General features: G+C 46.0%; 1 protein-coding gene across 6 annotated transcripts in view; it reads right to left on the minus strand.

Moving 5' to 3' along the window:
- The window catches only part of RBM6 (RNA binding motif protein 6), a 150,052-nt gene that overhangs the window by 27,269 nt on the left and 104,467 nt on the right, over window positions 1–18,316 (minus strand). The window lies entirely within an intron of this gene.

The following is an 18,316-nucleotide window of genomic DNA, read 5'->3' on the forward strand; positions in this document are numbered from 1 at the left end:
CAAAGTAAGATGGCAAAAAAACCCAAAATCACCAGCTCAATTACAGAGCTGGAGCTTCACCAAGGAAATGAAAGGAGGGAACCAGCCTTTGCCCCTGCCACGGCACTTGCGCTGCACTGTTGACATGGTTTGTGCCAGGGCAGCTGGCCCAGGAAAGCTTTGACAGCTCCTCAAAGTGGAACAGACAGAATACAATGATCCCAAGATAAGCACACATGGGAATTGCTTTGACTCACTGCAAAGTCAACAGGTTGGGAAAGGGGCAGCTGGCCAAACTGCTCCAACCCAGCCACATCCTTGTCTGCTGGATGGGCCTCAGGAGAGGACACCTTGCTGGCATGGACACTCGAGAAGGAACAAAAGGGAAAACACCACAAACAAGGGCAAGAGGAATTTGGTACCTGTATTGGCCTCTCCGTCCTTCCTCAGAACCTGGCTTTTCTCCAAGGAAACGTCCCACCCCATGGGGGAGGCTGTTGGCTTGGGAGAGGGCACAGCATGCCACCATGTGGAGAAAGCAGGTTTGGGGCTGACTTTGAGCGCTCAGGCAGTGGCCAGACAAGAGCTGAGAGTACGTCAGGGGGAGAGAAACGGGACAACAGGACAATACAGGGGGACTATCATGTCCCTGGTCCAACTCTAGTGCATTCTTTTAGAGCTTCCCCTTGGGAGAAGACAGCAGTCTTGGCAGACACTTGGAGCCCTTCGGGACAACAAGCTCTGCTGTGATACAGCTGGGTATATGGATTTTAAAGGGTAAAATGAAGTGGAAGGTGAAAGTCCCAGATATCCACTTGGACCTGCCTTTGAAACCAGTGAGCAGTGAAGACTCCCAGTGGCATTCATCACACTCACACAGAGCCCAGGCTTACATACCCAGGGCATCAGCACTCACAAGAAATCCAGAGATTAGACTTGGTACCTGACAAAGGGTTTGGCTCTAGAATAGCTGGGGGTAAGTCACCTTCTCCTTTGACACTTATTGGGCCAGGTGTCTGTATCACCCAAGGTGGAGAACAGACAACCTGCACCCAACGCATACTGGCACATGGAGAAAATCTCATGCTTTCTCTTCATTCCATGCTCTGGTTTTTGATGAGGAACACTCAAGATTTTTTTCCAGATGCAGACTGTCAGCTAGCTCTAGAGAACCCCAGCAACAGAACAATACTTCTACTTCCTCTCCAGTTCGCAGCTGAACAACAAACCATACTCTCAGCACACATCCACACTCAGTTAAAGCCCCTTTCTCCAACTACACACAACCATCGCTAATGCAAAACAACTGCACAGCTTCTTACCAATGCTGGTTCAGCCTAGCACCCTGGGATTGGGGCTAGTAAATTCTATTATTTGATGGGGGGAGGGGTCTCTTAACTGCTCCTATCTACAAAGCTACTTCATCTGTGACATCAGAACCCATTACAGACAGTACAAAGAGCACCACAAGAGCAGCAAACACCAAATGAAACAGCTCCCACCAGCATGCTGGAGAAAGACAAAAACACTTGCAGCCCAAATCATTACTCCAGAATGAACATACAACAGAAACCAATTTAATTTGCTAAATCAAGTGCTCAGCTCCAGACCTCCACCCGCTAGCTATCAATTTCTGAGGTTCAGATTCTGAAATTGCTGACACCTGCACTCAAGCTCCTGCTCTCTGGATCTCACACCTGCTTTTCTGGTCTGCACTCACATCTGGAAGAGACATTGTGGTATAAGAGAAACAGAGCACAGATACAGTAATAAAGAGAGTAACCTTCGACTTCTAACACACAGTGATGGTCTCCAAGCAAAATAAACACCTCAGGTTTTGTCACTCATGCTACAGAATTAAATTAACCCAGCTTGCTTTTTTTTTTTTTTTTCATTTCCTCATTCAAGACAAGAGACACAATTCTCATATAATTGGAAGGCAGCCAGTGCCTCACCAAACCAAACTGTCTTCTGGCAGTACCCGGCTACTGCAGGATGACGCATCATCTCCCCTCAGCTCCAGGCTCACTTTGGTTTCTAACAAGTCCATGGGGCGATTACTTCAACCCCAGCAGACACAAATTCAGAATGTATTTGCAGTGGAGTGGAGTCCACCAGTGCAACCAGATAATCCAAAGATGGCTCTTGCTCAGGGTCATTAATTACTAGGGTCAGCTGCTGGAGTCCAGTTTCTTAAGATGTTTAGTACTCCAGACTGGATTTTTGTTCTGCCTAGCACAATAGGGTTCTGGGCTGTGACTGGAGCGCCTACGCAAGCAATAATGCAAATAGGTAATAAATAAATAAATAACAACACACAGTCACTGACCTTAAAAACCTCTAAGGAAGGAGATTACCACCCTCCTAGGGCTACCATGACTCAGCACCTCACCTCCTGCTGTGTAAAGGATGGACTGCATCACTCAGCCGAGATGTCTCTGAGCTTTGTCACCAAACTGATGATTCTGGGCCCTTTGCGTGGCAGCAGCACAGACCACACAATGAGAGTAGAGGGGAAGAGGTGTCCTAGCATCACCCAGTCCCTCTTAACTGAGCTCTACGCCCTTCACCATGCCCAGGTGAATCGTAAGGACGTCAGGGGGAGAAGGGGGAAGATTCTGATGTTGCCAATCACAGAGCCATGTCATCAACTGGTCCCACACTGGCCAAAGCAATGAACACTCAGTCAACTGACTCAATCTACTGCAAGCCATGTAGAGAAGGTGCTGCCCTCTTGTGCGCCCAGTATACTTTGCTGCAACCCGTAATCCCATAGGATAGAGGATGTTGCTGAATCCTTGAGTTGTCATGTACAAAACATCACTAAGGCCTGGTCTATGCTACGAGGTTAGGTCGAATTTAGCCGTGTTAGGTCGATTTTATAATGAATATATATTTTATAATGTATATTTTTTTTGCCCCAGAGCCCTAAATGGCCCCCTCAAGGATTGAACTCACAACCCTGGGTTTAGCAGGCCAATGCTCAAACCACTGAGCTATCCCTCCCCCCTACACCCCAACACCGCAGCCATTGTGTAACTGCCTGCCCTCCTCACCAAGTTCCATAGCCTCCTCACCCAGATGCCCAAGAACATAGGGGTGGGGGAGGCCCTGGGCACCCTGCCACTCAACTCCAAGGGATGGCCCACGCAACAGAAGGCTGTCATTCAAACAGCTTTGATTTGTAGTGTGGCTACAATAAGCAATGTGGCCTTGTCCTTCCCTCCTCCCCCACCCCACACCGTTATCAAAGCCGTTGTACACCTGGACTTCTTTTTACTAGTCAGTGTTGTCAGTGATCTCAAGTTTTTTTTAATAAATAAAGAATGGATTCAGAACAATAGGGACTTTATTTCCTGTGCCAGCTGTGGTCAAAGGGGAGAGGGGGATTGGCTTACAGGGAAGTACATTCACCAAGGGGGGTGGCTTTGCATCAAGGACAAACACACACAACTGTCACACCGTAGCCTGGTCAGTCATGAAACTGCTTTTCACAGCCTCTCTGATGCGCAGCGTGCCTCAGTGTGCTCTTCTAATTGCCCTGGTGTCTGGCTGTTCAAAATTGGCCACCAGGCGATCTGCCTCAACCTCCCACCCCGCCATAAACGTCTCCCCCTTACTCTCACAGATATTATGGAGCACACAGCAAGCAGCAATAACAATGGGAATATTGGTTGCACTGAGGTTTAACCTACTCAGCAAACTGCGCCAATGCCCTTTTAAATGTCCAAAGGCACATTCTACCACCATTCTGCACTTGCTCAGCTTATAGTTGAACTGCTCCTTACTGCTGTCCAGGCTGCCTGGGTCCCCAAGGATAACTATTGGCATTTCAACATCCCCGACGGTAATTTTCTGGTCTGGGAAGAAAGTCCCTTCTTGCAGCTTTCCGAACAGCCCAGATTTCCGAAAGATGCGAGCGTCATGCACCTTTCCCGGCCATCCCACGTTGATGTTGGTGAAACGTCCCTTGTGATCCACCAGTGCTTGCAACACCATTGAGAAGTACCCCTTGCAGTTCATGTACTCTTTGACGAGGTGGTCCAGTACCAAGATAGGGATGTGTGTTCCGTCTATCGCCCCACCACAGTTACGGAACCCTATTACAGCAAAACCATCCACTATGCCCTGCACATTTCCCAGAGTCACCACCCTTCTTAGCAGAAGGGTATTGATTGCCCTGGCTACTTGGATCACAGCAGCCCCCACAGTAGATTTGCTCACTCCAAATTGATTCCCAACTGACCAGTAGGAGTCAGGCGTTGCAAGCTTCCACAGGGCTATCACCACTCGCTTCTCAACTGTCAGGGCAGATCTCATCTTGGTATTCCTGCGCTTCAGGGTGGGGGAAAGCAAGTCACAAAGTTCCATGAAAGTGGCCTTACGCATGTGAAAGTTTCGCAGCCACTGGGAATCATCCCATACCTGCAACACTATGCGGTCCCACATCTGTGCTTGTTTGCCAGGCCCAGAATCGGCGTTCCACTGTATCAACATGCCCCAGTGCCGCCATGATATCCCAATTGCCACATCCTGTGCTTTCAGGAACATCTGTGTCCATGTCCTCCTCACTCCTAGCTAGGCTCTGCACATACTGCAGGATAATGCGCGAGGTGTTTGCAATGCTCACAAAAGCAGTGTGCAGCTGAGCGGGTTCCATGTTTGCCCTGCTATGGCGTCTGCATGGATAACCCAGGAAAAAAGGCGCAAAATGATTGTTTACCGTTGCTTTCAAGGAGGGAGGGAGGGGAGACTGATGACATGTACCCAAATCCACCCGCGACAATGTTTTTGCCCCATCAGGCATTTGGAGCTTAACCCAGAATTCCAATGGGCAGCGGGGACTGTAGCTACCCACAGTGCACCACTCTGTGATCGATGCTAGCCACAGTACTGAGGACGCACTCCGCTGACCTAATGCACTTCGTGGGGACATGCATGATCGACAGTATAAAATCGGTTGCTAAAGATCAACTTCTATAAAATCGACCTAATTTTATAGTGTAGACATGCCCTCAGAAAGGTACCAGGATGATGCCCCAGGAGCCAATTCACCTACTCAGAGCACACCAAAAAAGGCACAGGGCTCTGGCGAAGCTGGGAACCTGGCACAAAGGTGCCATAAACATTCAAAGAGGGGGGAGAGTGACTGGGTAGCACCCATCCCTCTAAGGACCCTGGGAAATCCAGCTAAACCCTCCACCCTAGAGCATAGCAAGATCCCTACAGGGATCTGGAAAACCAGCAGGTTGGACCCCACATGACATGCAGGGGAGAGAGATGGGAAGCCACAGTGGAATCAGTGTGATCTATGAACTGCTCCAAAGGGATGGGCCAAAGGTCCAGCCATCCGGCTCCTTCCCTACCCCTGTGGAAACACTTTAAAGCTGACATGGACCAATCCTAGTCCTCCTTACAGGTGTCTAGAATTGTCCAATGAGGGTCCCTCCTGCAAGGGAGAGCCCCCAGTGGCGACAGGCATGTGAGAAGCCATGGCCTCTGTCCCCACAAGCTCCTGGTCTGGGAAACATGCACAGGTTGTGATGGCCACCATAGAGGTCTGCTCAGTCCTGTCCATGGGATTGGCATAGCAGCAGCTGCAAGTCCTGTCCCTGCCGTCCACTGTCCTCTGCCATGCAGTGAGAGGAGCTCCTTGGCATACTCCTTGGCATACTCACTCCGCAGTGCAAATAGCGCACCAAGGTGGCAGCGGTCAGCAGGAACAGGACGCACAGTTGCTGCTGCACCAACCCCACAGGCAAGAGGAGGGGAGCTGGTGTGATAAATGAAGTGCTAATGGGAAGGTAGAACTTTTTAAAATTGAGAAAGAAACTTTCTCTTTGTCTGTTGTTCTCCAGAGAAGGAGACATGGAGCAGCAATGCTAAAAGCAGGAATGCTGTGTAAAGTTTGAACCAGATATAAAAACCGTCAGATCATATATAGAACTACTTTAGCAACCCATATATGTAAGAAATTAGTAATGTTTAGGAAGACGCGATTAGGTTTATTTTTTAAGGCTTGTGGACTCTTCTGTGCTGACCCCAGATGTTTTTGTTTGCTTGTAACCTTTAAGCTAACGCCCAAGAAAGCTATTTTGGGTGCTTAATTTTGGACCTGCTTTTTTAAAATCTAGCAAAATCCTAAATTCCAGATGTATTTTCTTCCTTTTTGTTTTTAATAAAATTTACCTTTTTTAAGAACAGGATTGGATTTTTGGTGTCCTAAGAGGTTTGTGCATATGCTGTTTGATTAACTGGTGGGGGGGGGGGGTGGTGAAAGGGCTTGAGGGTACCACACAGGGAGGAATTCCCAAGTGCTCCTTCCTGGGTCCAAGGGGTTTTTTTTGCATTTGGGTGGAGGCAATGTTTACCAAGCCAAGGTCAGAGAAAAGCTGTAACCTTGGGAGTTTAATACAAGCCTGGAGTGGCAAGTATTAATTTTTAGAATCCTTGCGGGCTCCCACCTTCTGCACTCGGAGTGACAGAGTGGGGATTCAGTCTTGACAGCTGGTCTGACCCGAGAAGGTCCGGTTGTTTTCCCACCCAACCCACACCTGACACCTGTAGTCTGGTCCCATCAGGTTGGAGTCATAAGAACATAAGAGCAGCCACACTGGGTCAGGCCAATGGTCCATCTAGTCCAGTGTCCTGTCTTCCTACAGTGGCCAATGCCAGGTGCTTCTGAGGGAATGAACAGGGCAATTTATCGAGTGATCCATCCCCTGTCTAGTCCCAGCTTCTGCCAAAGTATGAGGCTGCATCCCTGATCATCTTGGCTAAGAGCCATTGATGGACCTGTCCTCCATGAACTTATCTAATTTTTTTTTTAACCCAGTTATACTTTTGGTCTTCACAACATCCCCTGGCAATGAGTTCCACAGATTGATTGTGTGTTATGTGAAGAAGTACTTCCTTATGTTTGTTTTAAACCTCCTGCCTATTCGTTTAATTGAGTGACCACTGGTTCTTGTGTTATTTGAAAGAGTAAATAACACTTCCTTATTCACTTTCTCCATACCAGTCATGATTTTATAGATTTCTATCATATCTCCACCCCCCGCCCCATCATCTCTGTTCTAAACTGAACAATCCATCTTTTTAATCTCTCCTCACATGGAAGCTGTTCCATACTCACAATCATTTTTGTTGCCCTTTTTTGTGCTTTTGCCAATTCTAATACATCTTTTTTGAGATGGGGCAACCACAACAGTATGCCATATTCAAAGTGTGGGTGTACCATGGATTTATATAGTGGCATTATGCTATTTTCTGTCTTATCCTTTTCCTAATGGTTCCTAACATAGGTTAGTTTTTTTGACTGCTGCTGAAAACTGAGCAGCTGTTTTCAGAGAATTATCCACAGTGACTCCAAGATCTCTTTCTTGATGGGGACTAAATTAGCTGTTACCATTCATTTTGTACGTACAGCTGAGATTGTGTTTTCCAATGTACATTACTTTGCATTTATCAACATTGAATTTCATCTACCATTTTGTTTCCCTGTCACCCAGTTTTGTGAGATCCCATTGTAGCTCTTCGCGGTCTGCTTTGGACTTAACTATCTTGAATAGCTTTGTACCATCTGCAAACTTTGCCATCTCACTGTTTACCCCTTTTTCCAGATCACTGATGAATATGTTGAACAGCACTGGTCCCAGTACAGATCCTTGGGGGACACCACTATTTACCATTCTCCATTCCGAAAACTGACCACTTATTCCTCCTTTTGTTTTTTATCTTTTAACCAGTCACTGATCCATGAGAGGACCTTCCCTCTTATCCCAGAACTGCCTACTTTACTTAAGGGCCTTTGGTGTGGGACCTTGTCAAAGGCTTGCTGAAAGTCCAAGTACACTATAGCCACTGGATCACCCTTGTCCACATGTTTTTTAAATCCCCTCAAAACATTCTAATGGATTGGCGAGGCATGATTTCCCTTTACAAAAGCTGTGTTGATTCCTCCCCAACAAATCATGTTAATCTATGCATCTGATCATTCTATTCTTTACTGTAGTTTCAACCAATTTGCCTGGTATTGAAGTTAGGCTTACTAGCCTATAATTGCCAGGATCGCCCCTGGAAACAGGCTGCAGGGCTCTAGGCCACTGCCTCAACATGCATTTTTCCAAGTTAGTATCTTTTTTTATTTCCTATTCATACTTCTGGCCTCCCTGGGTACCACCTTTGGAGTATTTCTTGGTCTTCAGTGGTGTTTGCAGCTGCTCCCAATTTAGTATCCTCCACGGATTTCATCCCATTGCTTTTTACCCCCTCCCCAATCATTACTGAAGATTTTAAGTAACGCTAAACCAAACAGTGCTTCTTGTGGCTGTGCACACCACACGAAACATCTCCCCTGTGACTTGGCACATTGCTGCTTATCACTTCCCTTTGCCTGTGGCCCTTCAGCCAATTTCAAACCCACATGAGCGTTCTTATCCATTGCAACTTGAATAAAAACCCATGAGGCTTTGTACCAGATGCTTTCCTAAAACCAGGATCTATCACAGCAACTATTTTCATTCACAAATTATGCCATTTTACATAGACATAGTTAAGTCCATGGTCTTTGTCCTTATCTTCAAAGCACTCCATGGCCTGGGCCAGGGCACCTAAAAGACCATTTAAAGCTGCGGGATGAAGACTGGTTGACAGCTTCGCTCCTCTGGCACAATGGAACTCTCAACAAAGAGTAATGCTTGTCGGTGCAGGAAACAGAACCTTCTCCGGGGGGTGGCCCAAGACAGTGGACTAAACTCCCCCAGAAACAAAGGACCAGCACAAACTTCGCTGCTCTGCACTCCAAGTGCAGGACATAGGTCTTTGATCTTCCCTTTTCTTATATAAACATACAGCCATAGGTGTATTTATTTAATAAATAAAACAAACCCTATCAAAACAAGACACTCCACTGCACACATTTCTCACTCTGGTGAAAGGATGAAAGACCAAACAACGTGTGACAAATGTATAGTCATGTTGCTTAACATGCTACTGGAAGGCAGTCAGATATTACAAGGATGAGTGCAATATAAAAACCTATATAGAAGTGTGTCTGGTGTGATTGGTTCATTATAAACCCATGCTGATTATTGCTTAAGATTCCCCCACCCAATAGATTGGGAGGGGTCAGGGTAGAAGGAGGTCAGGAACCACTGCAACAGCATTAACAGATTGTTTTTTCTAATACTGGCTCCTTTATTTTACAAGGGATTTAGGCTAAACTTACCATTAGACTGGAGAAAAGTGACAGTGGTACCAGACTTCTGCAATGACCCCAGCTCTCCAGAGACTTAACGGTCCATAGTTCAATTACCTGAGTCGCTAATTCCTTTAATACCCTGCATCAACCAGACCTGCTGACTACATGGTTATTTTTTTCAAGTGCTTCTTTATCCAATCTCTTCCCCGCTGCCACCCCCGCAGTTCTTGAAGTTATTAGCTATTTTCACACGGTTAACATCATTACTTAACAGGCCAAAATGCTTCTCTCTCCTTCAGGACCCTTCTTCATTAACGGAGTTCAGCATCTCAATGATTCTGAAGTCCCCATCTCCCGTGTTTCTTAATGGGCCTCTCCTCTCGTACCTTTTCCCAGATATTTTAAAAACCCAATTTCCTTTAATTCCTTATTTACTTTGTTGTTGTTGCTTTTACCCATTCCCTGAAAGTCTTTCCTCTTGTAGATTTGTCTGGTTTCCCAGGTCTAAGACAGGGCTTTTTGCCTCTTGATCTTTGAGCAGGCCTTTGTGAGGCCACAGAGGTTTTCATGGGAATTACAGTCATATTATATAAGGCCAGAAGAGACCACTGAGATCATCCAGACCAGGGATTCTCAACCTTTTTCTTTCTGAGGCCCCCAACAACGTGCTATAAAAACTCCAGGACCCAGTGGTGGAGAGGGGGACTCGGGGCTCTGGAACAGGGGGGAGGAGGGGCTCAGGCATAGGTGTATTTTAACTTCTATTTTGGGTGGGCAGGGGCCAGTGGGGGTTGAGCCAGCTCCTCACAGTGGGGTCCGGGGAGGGAGCGCCACCTTCACCCCTTGACTCACCTCAGCAGGCCACCCAGCCTGTCTGGGTTGTGTGTGGAGGGTGGGGGAGAAAGAGAAGACATGGCAACCAAAAATTATAAGTCAAAGGCGGGGGGGAGGGGGACGCACTCAGCTCAAAAAGTTTGAAAACAGCTCAGGGTGCAGGGAGAGAGGTAGGTAAGGGTGTGTGCCGGGAGGGCTCCCCTGCGGTCCCCATTCCCCGAGGGCTCTGCCAGCCATGAAGCTAGGTCCCTCTGCCCAGGCAACTCTTACTGGCTGCATGAGCAATGGGAGCTGGGAAGAGCATCACTCCCCTGCAGCCGCAGGAGATGAGGGAACGCTGCAGCTGCTTGCTCCGTGGCACCAGCCAGAGGAGCAGCTGTCCCACACTGCCCAGCTCCGGCTTCCCGCCTCCGACCTGGCCAGGGGGTGGGGAGAGAAGGAGGTAGGAAGGTGCGTGTGTGGAGCTGCCCTGCTCTTGCACTGTAGTTTCGGGGGGGGGTGGTGTAACGTCCACGTGTCCCCCCAACTCTACCCATGGGCTCAGGGCTTCTGCCCCATGGGGAAAACCGGGGCTTGGGGCTCTGGAATTCAGCCCTGCTACTCCCAGCTTCAACCCTGCGGGGAATGCTAGGGATCGGGGCTTCAACCCTGTGGGAGGTGCAGGGGCTCAGCCTCTGGGTTTTGGCCCCGGGGCCCCCATGAAAGGGTTTGCGGACCCCCTGTTGAGAACCACTGATCTAGACTTACCTCCTGCATAACACAGGCCACATGACTTTCCTGAATTAATTCCTGTTTGAACTAGAGCATAATTTCCACCACAACCTTTGATGAGATATTCCCATGGTTAACTACCCTCACTGTTAAAAAATTGTACCTTATTTCCAGTCTGCATTTATGTAGCTTCAACTTCCAGTCACTGGAGCATGTTTGACCTTCTTCTGCTTATTATAGACTGATCAAGTCACCCCCCTTAACCACGTCTTTGTTAAGCTAAACAGACTGAGCCCTTGAAATCTATCACTATAAAGGTCTCCCAATATTTTAATAATTCTTGTGGCTCTTTTCTGAGCCCTCTCCAATTTATCAACATCCTTCTTAAATTGTGGGCACCAGAATTGGACACAGTATTCCAGTAGCAATGGACCAATGTGTCCAATGAACCCACCCCAGAGACCTCCTACATGCTTCCCAAGATGCATAAACATGGGAACCCAGGCAGACCCATCGTATCTGGCGATGGCATTCTTACTGAAGGAATACCAAGACGGAGAAACCAACCTCAAACCACGTACCAGACAAAGGGCCAGCTTCCTCCAAGATCATCTTCCTTCCTCCAGAAAATCTGCAGCATCAACAACTTCCCCCAAAACGTCAGCTTTGCCACCATGGATGTGACTGCTCTATACACCAACATCTGTCCCCATGACAGCATTACCGCCTGTCTCAGATATCTATAATATAATACAATATTCTGAAATCACCCTAAACACATCGCCAAACTCATCCATTTCATCCTTACCCACAACAACTTCACATTTACCAACAAACACTTTGTCCAAACCATAGGAACTGATAGACACTGGGATGGCTCCCCAGTATGCCAATCTCTCCATGGACCACCTTCAGGAAGAATTTATTGAAAAGTGCACCACAAACACAATGATATTTCTGAGAGACATCGATAATATTTTTATCCTCTAGACAGACGACCTAAACTCCATCATAGATTTCAACTTCAACCACCACTCATCCAAACTTATGGGTTCCTTTTAGGACTCTTCAGTCTTCTGCCACGTGTGGATTTAACAACAGTACTGGAAACACATTGCACAACACTTGTTCCTGTCATACTCTGGCTATATTATGTTTAACCCTCCAAAAAATTGGATTCTTGAAGTGCATTCTGTGAAACTGTTCCTTACTATGCTGAATTAAAAGTAGCTTGTGATCCCCAGTACATTGAAATCTAAATGAAATTTCACAGGTGATGCAACACAAAATAAACAAAACCACACGATAATGATATTCATGTGATTAATGGAATCTACCACAGCTCAACAACGTGTCATGGACCTATGACTAAGGTTAAGATTTTGTCACAGGTATTTTTAATAAAAGTCAGGGACAGGTCACGGGCAATAAACAAAAATTCATGGAAGCCCACGACTTGTCCCTGACTTTTACTAAAAATACCACTGCTCGTGCAGTGGAGGCTGAAGCCAAAGAAGTCACGGAGGTCCGTTAAAGTCACAGAATGTGTGACCTCCGTGATAAAACAATATTCTTACTGATGACCAATGAACCTGCACTCTTCTCTGCCCATTAAGCTATCTCTCCTTAACATTCCAAACTTCCGAGGAGCTTTGCCTTTTCTTTTTTAAAATCAAGCCGCCAGAGAAAGCTTTCCTTGTTCATTCCCAAACTTCCCAGTGAGGAATTTCCTTCTCAGAATGACAGTGGCCTAAAGACCCAGGGCAGTCAATATACAGTCCTAGGCCAGGGAATATTTTAGAGTCCAATATGACTCTGCAAAGCTAGACATGGGAGCTTTCTACCAATGGCAAAGGGAAAAGCCTAACATTCCAGTGGGACACACAGCACATGCTTCTGGTTCTGGAGAGTCTGGTTCTGGGAACTGAATATCACAATATTATAGATGGGGAAACTATTTTAAGGTTATTTTTAGGTGTTTTATAAATAGTTGCATGTATCTTCTCCCTCATTGGCCTGTACAGTTGGATTCTTGGTACCAGAAGCCTGGTCTTGTACTTGATAGGATGTAACACAGATGGCGTAAGAATAGCTGATGGTATGGTGGGGTAAAAAGTTATTATTGGCACACATCTGCAATGAGCTAAAGAACTTGATTGCAGGTTCACCTTTTGTGAGTAATATGTCAATCCCAAACTCACACCAATAAAATCTTTGTTCCATTTCGTACAGAAATGGCATTCAAACTTATGGGAAAAAACAAGCTCCATATACTATATTTAAGGACCTTCCCATTCGGTTTTTACTGATTTTTACCAAAAAATTCCCAGGGTTTTATTGATTGTCATCTGAACTCTGGACCACTGAAATACATACAAACACTGATTAAGAAAATCCAATATGTCACATTAGATGGATGTGGTCGTGTTAATAACAAATTAGTCTATGTGTAAATGAAAAGCTGCCTATTATAAAGTAATGCAATGTGTTGGAAGATTAACAGTACACATACATGCACATGTATATGTATATGTACTTGTACTGTTAATGTACAGTTCATTACATAAACCACAGGATTTACACTGGTTTTACTTTCAATACTCGTACTTTCCTCTATTTACTGCTTTACTTTTGTTCTCCTGTCACCTAATATGAATCCCAATACTTACCCAGAAAACTATTACGTTAATTTTTTCACCAATTTTCACCCTTTTAAATTGTTTTGTAACAAACAGATAAATTCCTAGGAAATTTTAAACAAAATAACATCCAAAAATGAAAGGCCTTTCATGGTGACATAGCACAAAGAAAAAAAATTCACTGGTAGCCAAGAAAATAATTCAAACTGGAGAAATATAAATTTATCTAGAAGCAGTAAGGACTCCAGAAGCAATGTTATACATCAGCTGCACTGGCTAGAAGTTCCAAATTACAGTTACAATAATCTATCCTTGGGAAGCCAAAAATACCAATATCTCAATAGCCTTGTCAAGCAGAGGTAACAGTAAATGAGATATCAAAAGAATAAGTACCAGCCTTAGTGATGGAAACAAAATACTTCTCAAGACAGAAGACAAAGGCAATGCAACTCCCAGGTCTTGATGGTCAGACAAGGTGAAATGTTATCAGAGCACTTCATCAGAGAAAGCTCTGTATAGGATCAGGCATCAGAAAATTCAGTCTTATTGGAGTTTAACTTGCAAGCTCTTTGCCACTAAAGCAAGTCATCATGACAATGGGATGTTCAGCAGACTGACAGAACTCTGAAGTAAACAGCAACGTTATCGGCATAGTAAGGTTACCCTAAATATAACAACGAGAAAGAGAATAGTGTCAGCATATGTATAGCCCACCCACAAATGCAAGGACCCCGATATAGAAACAGTTGTAGCATGCCAGAACGCAGATAAAATGGATCAGACCTCAGTCACCCTCTGAAGCTATTTGTGGACTGTACTGAGGACTTGGAAGCCAAATATTTTAGTGTTCTTTCAGTGCATGAGCTCATTAATGGAGTAAATATGACACTAGAGAGAAGGATTAGGGACAACTTCTTTGTATACACAATGAATGCTAAGCTCAAGATATCATTGGAAGGTGTAAAAAGGACTCTATGACCTTTTATGAAAGAGCAAAGAAGTACCTGCACAGCAGATATGACTTCTCTCAAGAAAACCTTCACGGCAAAGAATCCAAGCTAGCTCCTGAAAAACCCATCCGGTTTTATTAGCTAACATTTCTGTGTTTGTGGTCATGGTGGCGGGGCCAGGAAGGGGGATATCCTGTATTCTGGGGATGCATCAGTGGCCACCCTACCATCAGGAGGAAATCTGTGGGAAGACAGAGGAGACCTTGAGAATACTGAAGGAAAAAGAAGTGTCTGGCAGAGATTTTATGCTCATGATACCCCTGGAGCAAAAAGCTTCACATCTGGCATTTTCCGCTGTGGTGTACAGGTCTATGGTTAGGTCCCCTCACTTCTAGAATATCAGATCCAGGATGGATTTCTGCCATTACCATTCAAGGTTGGTTACCATGTTCCTGCTCAAGCAGTCTGCAAGGTCATTGTTGACCCCTGGAAGATGCAGGGCCAATGGGGTTAGTGTATTGGTGACACCATCCCAGAACTCAATGGCTTCCAGGCAAAGTGGGGACGAACAAGCGCCTCCTTGTTTGTTGATAGTGCATCGTCAACATATTGTCCATCATGATCTGCACTACAGAGTTTTATAGAACAGGCAAGAACACTTTACAGGCCAGTTTGATGGCTCTCAGCTCTAAGAGGTTCATATGCAATTTCAGCTTGCCTGGAGACCACACACACCTTGCATTTAGGGTACATCTACACAGCAGCTGTGTATGAGTATGTACCCAGGGGATTGGGCAGGTTTGTACTCGGGCTGAAAGCCTGAGCCACCACCCATGCCACCAAAGCACTATGTTTAGCGCACTAGCTCTGCTCAAGCTAGCACATCCAGTCTACCTGCACTGGGAAGCATGCTCCCAGTAGCTGTGTAGATATATCCTTTCGCAATGCTCACAAGCGAAGTCTGGTAAGCAGCACCATGTAAGTACATAGTGCACGTGTCCTTAGAGTGGTAGGCACATGCATACCATTGTGGACAGTCTCACCAGTGTCGTGTAAAAGCTTGAAGGGACCTGACTGTCCCCCTGCAAATGAACTCACATTGACCGGGAATCAAGTCGAGTTCCTATGAACTGAAAGTGAGAGACAATTTCTCATAGTTCACTAGGAGAACAGGGAGAGCACTCATTCTAGGGCTGCCTTGGTCTCATCCTGGGACTTGCACCTGATCAACCAGTCCTCCAGGTTTGAGAAGACATGAAGCATCAGTTTCCTTAGATGTTCTGCTACTACTGCAGAGCACTTTGGGGAACACTCTCAGCCCCATGCAGAGTCTGAAGAGCATAACCTTCTATTGGTAATGATTCAGCCCCACTGTGACTCTTAGGTATTTCCTGTGAGCTGGGGGGATAGCAACATAGAAGTTCATGTCCTGCAAGTTGAGAGCCATGAACCAGTCTTGAGCCTATAGAGATGGGATTATGGAGGCAAGTATTACCATCCTGAATATTAAGCAGTGAATGCATTTGCTGAGTCTCCTCTGGTCTAGGATAGGTTGAAGACCCCTCCCCCTTTCTTCTTCAGAATGAGGAAATACCAGGAAAAGAAGCCCCTTTCCCCAGTGTTCCTGAAGAGCCCCCTCCAGGGCTCTTAGTTGGAGCAACTAGCCCACTTCTGTTTGTAAAAGGCTCTCATGAGATGGGTCCCTCAGGAGGAATGGGGAAGGGGGGTGGTTAGGGATAGGAATTGGATGGAATGGATGCAGGCGATGATCTTGAGCACTCATTTGTTGATGGTGATATCTGACCATGACTGGTGGAATGAGGCACAGCAGCTTCCATAAAAAGTACTCACTTGAATAGTCTTAGAGCTGTCAAAATTTACTGCCATGTGGACAGAGCACTGTGTGTGCCTGTGGCCGACAAGGATTGACATCAGCCACTTCTTCCACTGGTACTCACCTGTCTGTATGAAGGCATCTTTTGGCTCTGCTGCTCTTGAGGGTGGAACGTTTTGCAGTATGCCAGAGGTGAGTAGATTCCCAGGGGCTCAGAGATTCCAAGACCAAAACGGATAATTGTCTGACCTCCTGTATAACACAGGCCAGGGAACTTTAACAAAATAATTCCTAAAGCAGATCTTTTAGAAAAATATCCAATCTCAATTTTAAAATGGCCAATGATGGAGAATCCACCACAAGGTTAATTACCCTGTTAAAAATTTCCAGTTTGAATTTGTCTAGCTTCAACTTCTAGCCATTAGATCATGTTAGACCTTTTTCTGATAAACTGAAGAGCTAATTATCAAATATCTGTTCCCCATGCAGGTACTTCTAGATAGTGATCAAGTCACCCTTTAACCTTCTCTTTGTTAAGCTAAAAAGACTGAGTTTCTTGATTCTATCACTATAAGGCAGGTTTTCTAATCCTTTAATCATTCTCCTGTCTCTTCTCTGAACCCTCTCCAATTTGTCAAAGTCCTTCTTGAATTCTGGACACAATATTTCAGCAGTGGCCACACCAGTGGCAAATACAGAGGTTCTACTCGAGATTCCCCCGTTTATGTATCCCAAGATCACGTTAGCAATTTTGGCCACAGCGTCGCACTGGGAGCTCATATTCAGCTGATTATCCCCACATCTTTTTCAGAGTCACCGCTTCCCAGGATAGAGTCCCCCCACTGTGTAAGTATGTTCCTACATGTATACATGTATGTTTGCCATAGGGTTGCCTTGCAATCTTTTAGTAAATCTCATGCACTGTTCATTTTCTCACTAAAAAACTCTGACCCTTCAAATGGCAAATCCTGGATTATGTTTCACACTTTGTGGGGAATGCCCAAAGCCCGGAACCAGCATGCCCTCTTCATGGTCACCATGGTGGCCACGGACCTAGCAACAGTGTCAGTTGCATCCATTGTGGCTTGCAGGGATGTCCGTGACTAGTTGTCCCTCTTTTACAACATCCTTAATCTCCTTTCTAGCCTTGTGGGGAAGCTTGGTGATGAACTGCCCCATGTTGGAAGGTCATACTGCCCCACTCTGCCCCATGTTGGAAGGTTTTATTTGGCTCAGGGGGCTTGGCAATTGGTCATTTGTAGCTGGACTGATGCTGAGGAGTAGGACATTCTCCCAAACAGGTCCATCACTTGGGATCTTTACCTTTGGGTATGTTCTTTGCGAAGTATGATCTCTTTTGGATGGTGGAGACCGCAAGAGATTCAGGGCTGGGGTGTGACAAAGTATTCAAACCTGGACGGTGGCACCGGCTACCTTTTTAAAATATGTTTTACTTTTGATGATACAGTGGCTGGCATTTGCCATAGAGATCTGGCTGGGCCTAGTAATCCCTCATTTATAGGGATGGCAATTTGGGTGCGGTTGCGGCCAATAGAGTATCAAATTGTTTGTGAGAATTCTCAAATACTACTGAAATCTCAATTGCCAACATATCTGTGATTCATAATTGTAACTCTTGAAATGCCCTGAAGGTATCCAGCATTGGCATCTATGCTGTGGGGACTGCCTCATCAGGTGATGAGGAGAGGTCTTTAGGGGGTGACTCCAGTGCTGATGGGTTTGTGCCTCTCAGTATTCTAGCATCTGTGGTCTTGCCAATGAGGCTGTAGGAGAAGGACATCTCTTTCTCAAAGGGGAATCAAGCGTCTCCTTAAGGCTTGGGAAGGTGTGCCCCAGAAGCGCGAGGTGGCATCCTGTACAGGTACTGGTGGCTGACAGACTGCAGGTTGGGCCACTGCCAGTCCTGTGACGGCTGAGTTCCAAAGAACCCCTCTGGTCTTCCAGTGGTGCTACCTAGGGACCATATGAGGGACAGATCGACATCAGCAAGGAGGTATGCCTCACTGATGACTGGTATATCCTCTCCATAGAGAGTGCCCAGGGATATGGTTTTGTAGGTGCTGGGATTGTTGTTGGTACCAGAAGGTCCTTCGGTGCTGACGACGGTTCTGCTGCTCATTCCCCCAGTGCCAGAGTTGTGACCGGC

This window comes from Chrysemys picta, chromosome 7 (assembly GCF_011386835.1).
Source record: "Chrysemys picta bellii isolate R12L10 chromosome 7, ASM1138683v2, whole genome shotgun sequence".
Classification (NCBI taxonomy): domain Eukaryota; kingdom Metazoa; phylum Chordata; order Testudines; family Emydidae; genus Chrysemys; species Chrysemys picta.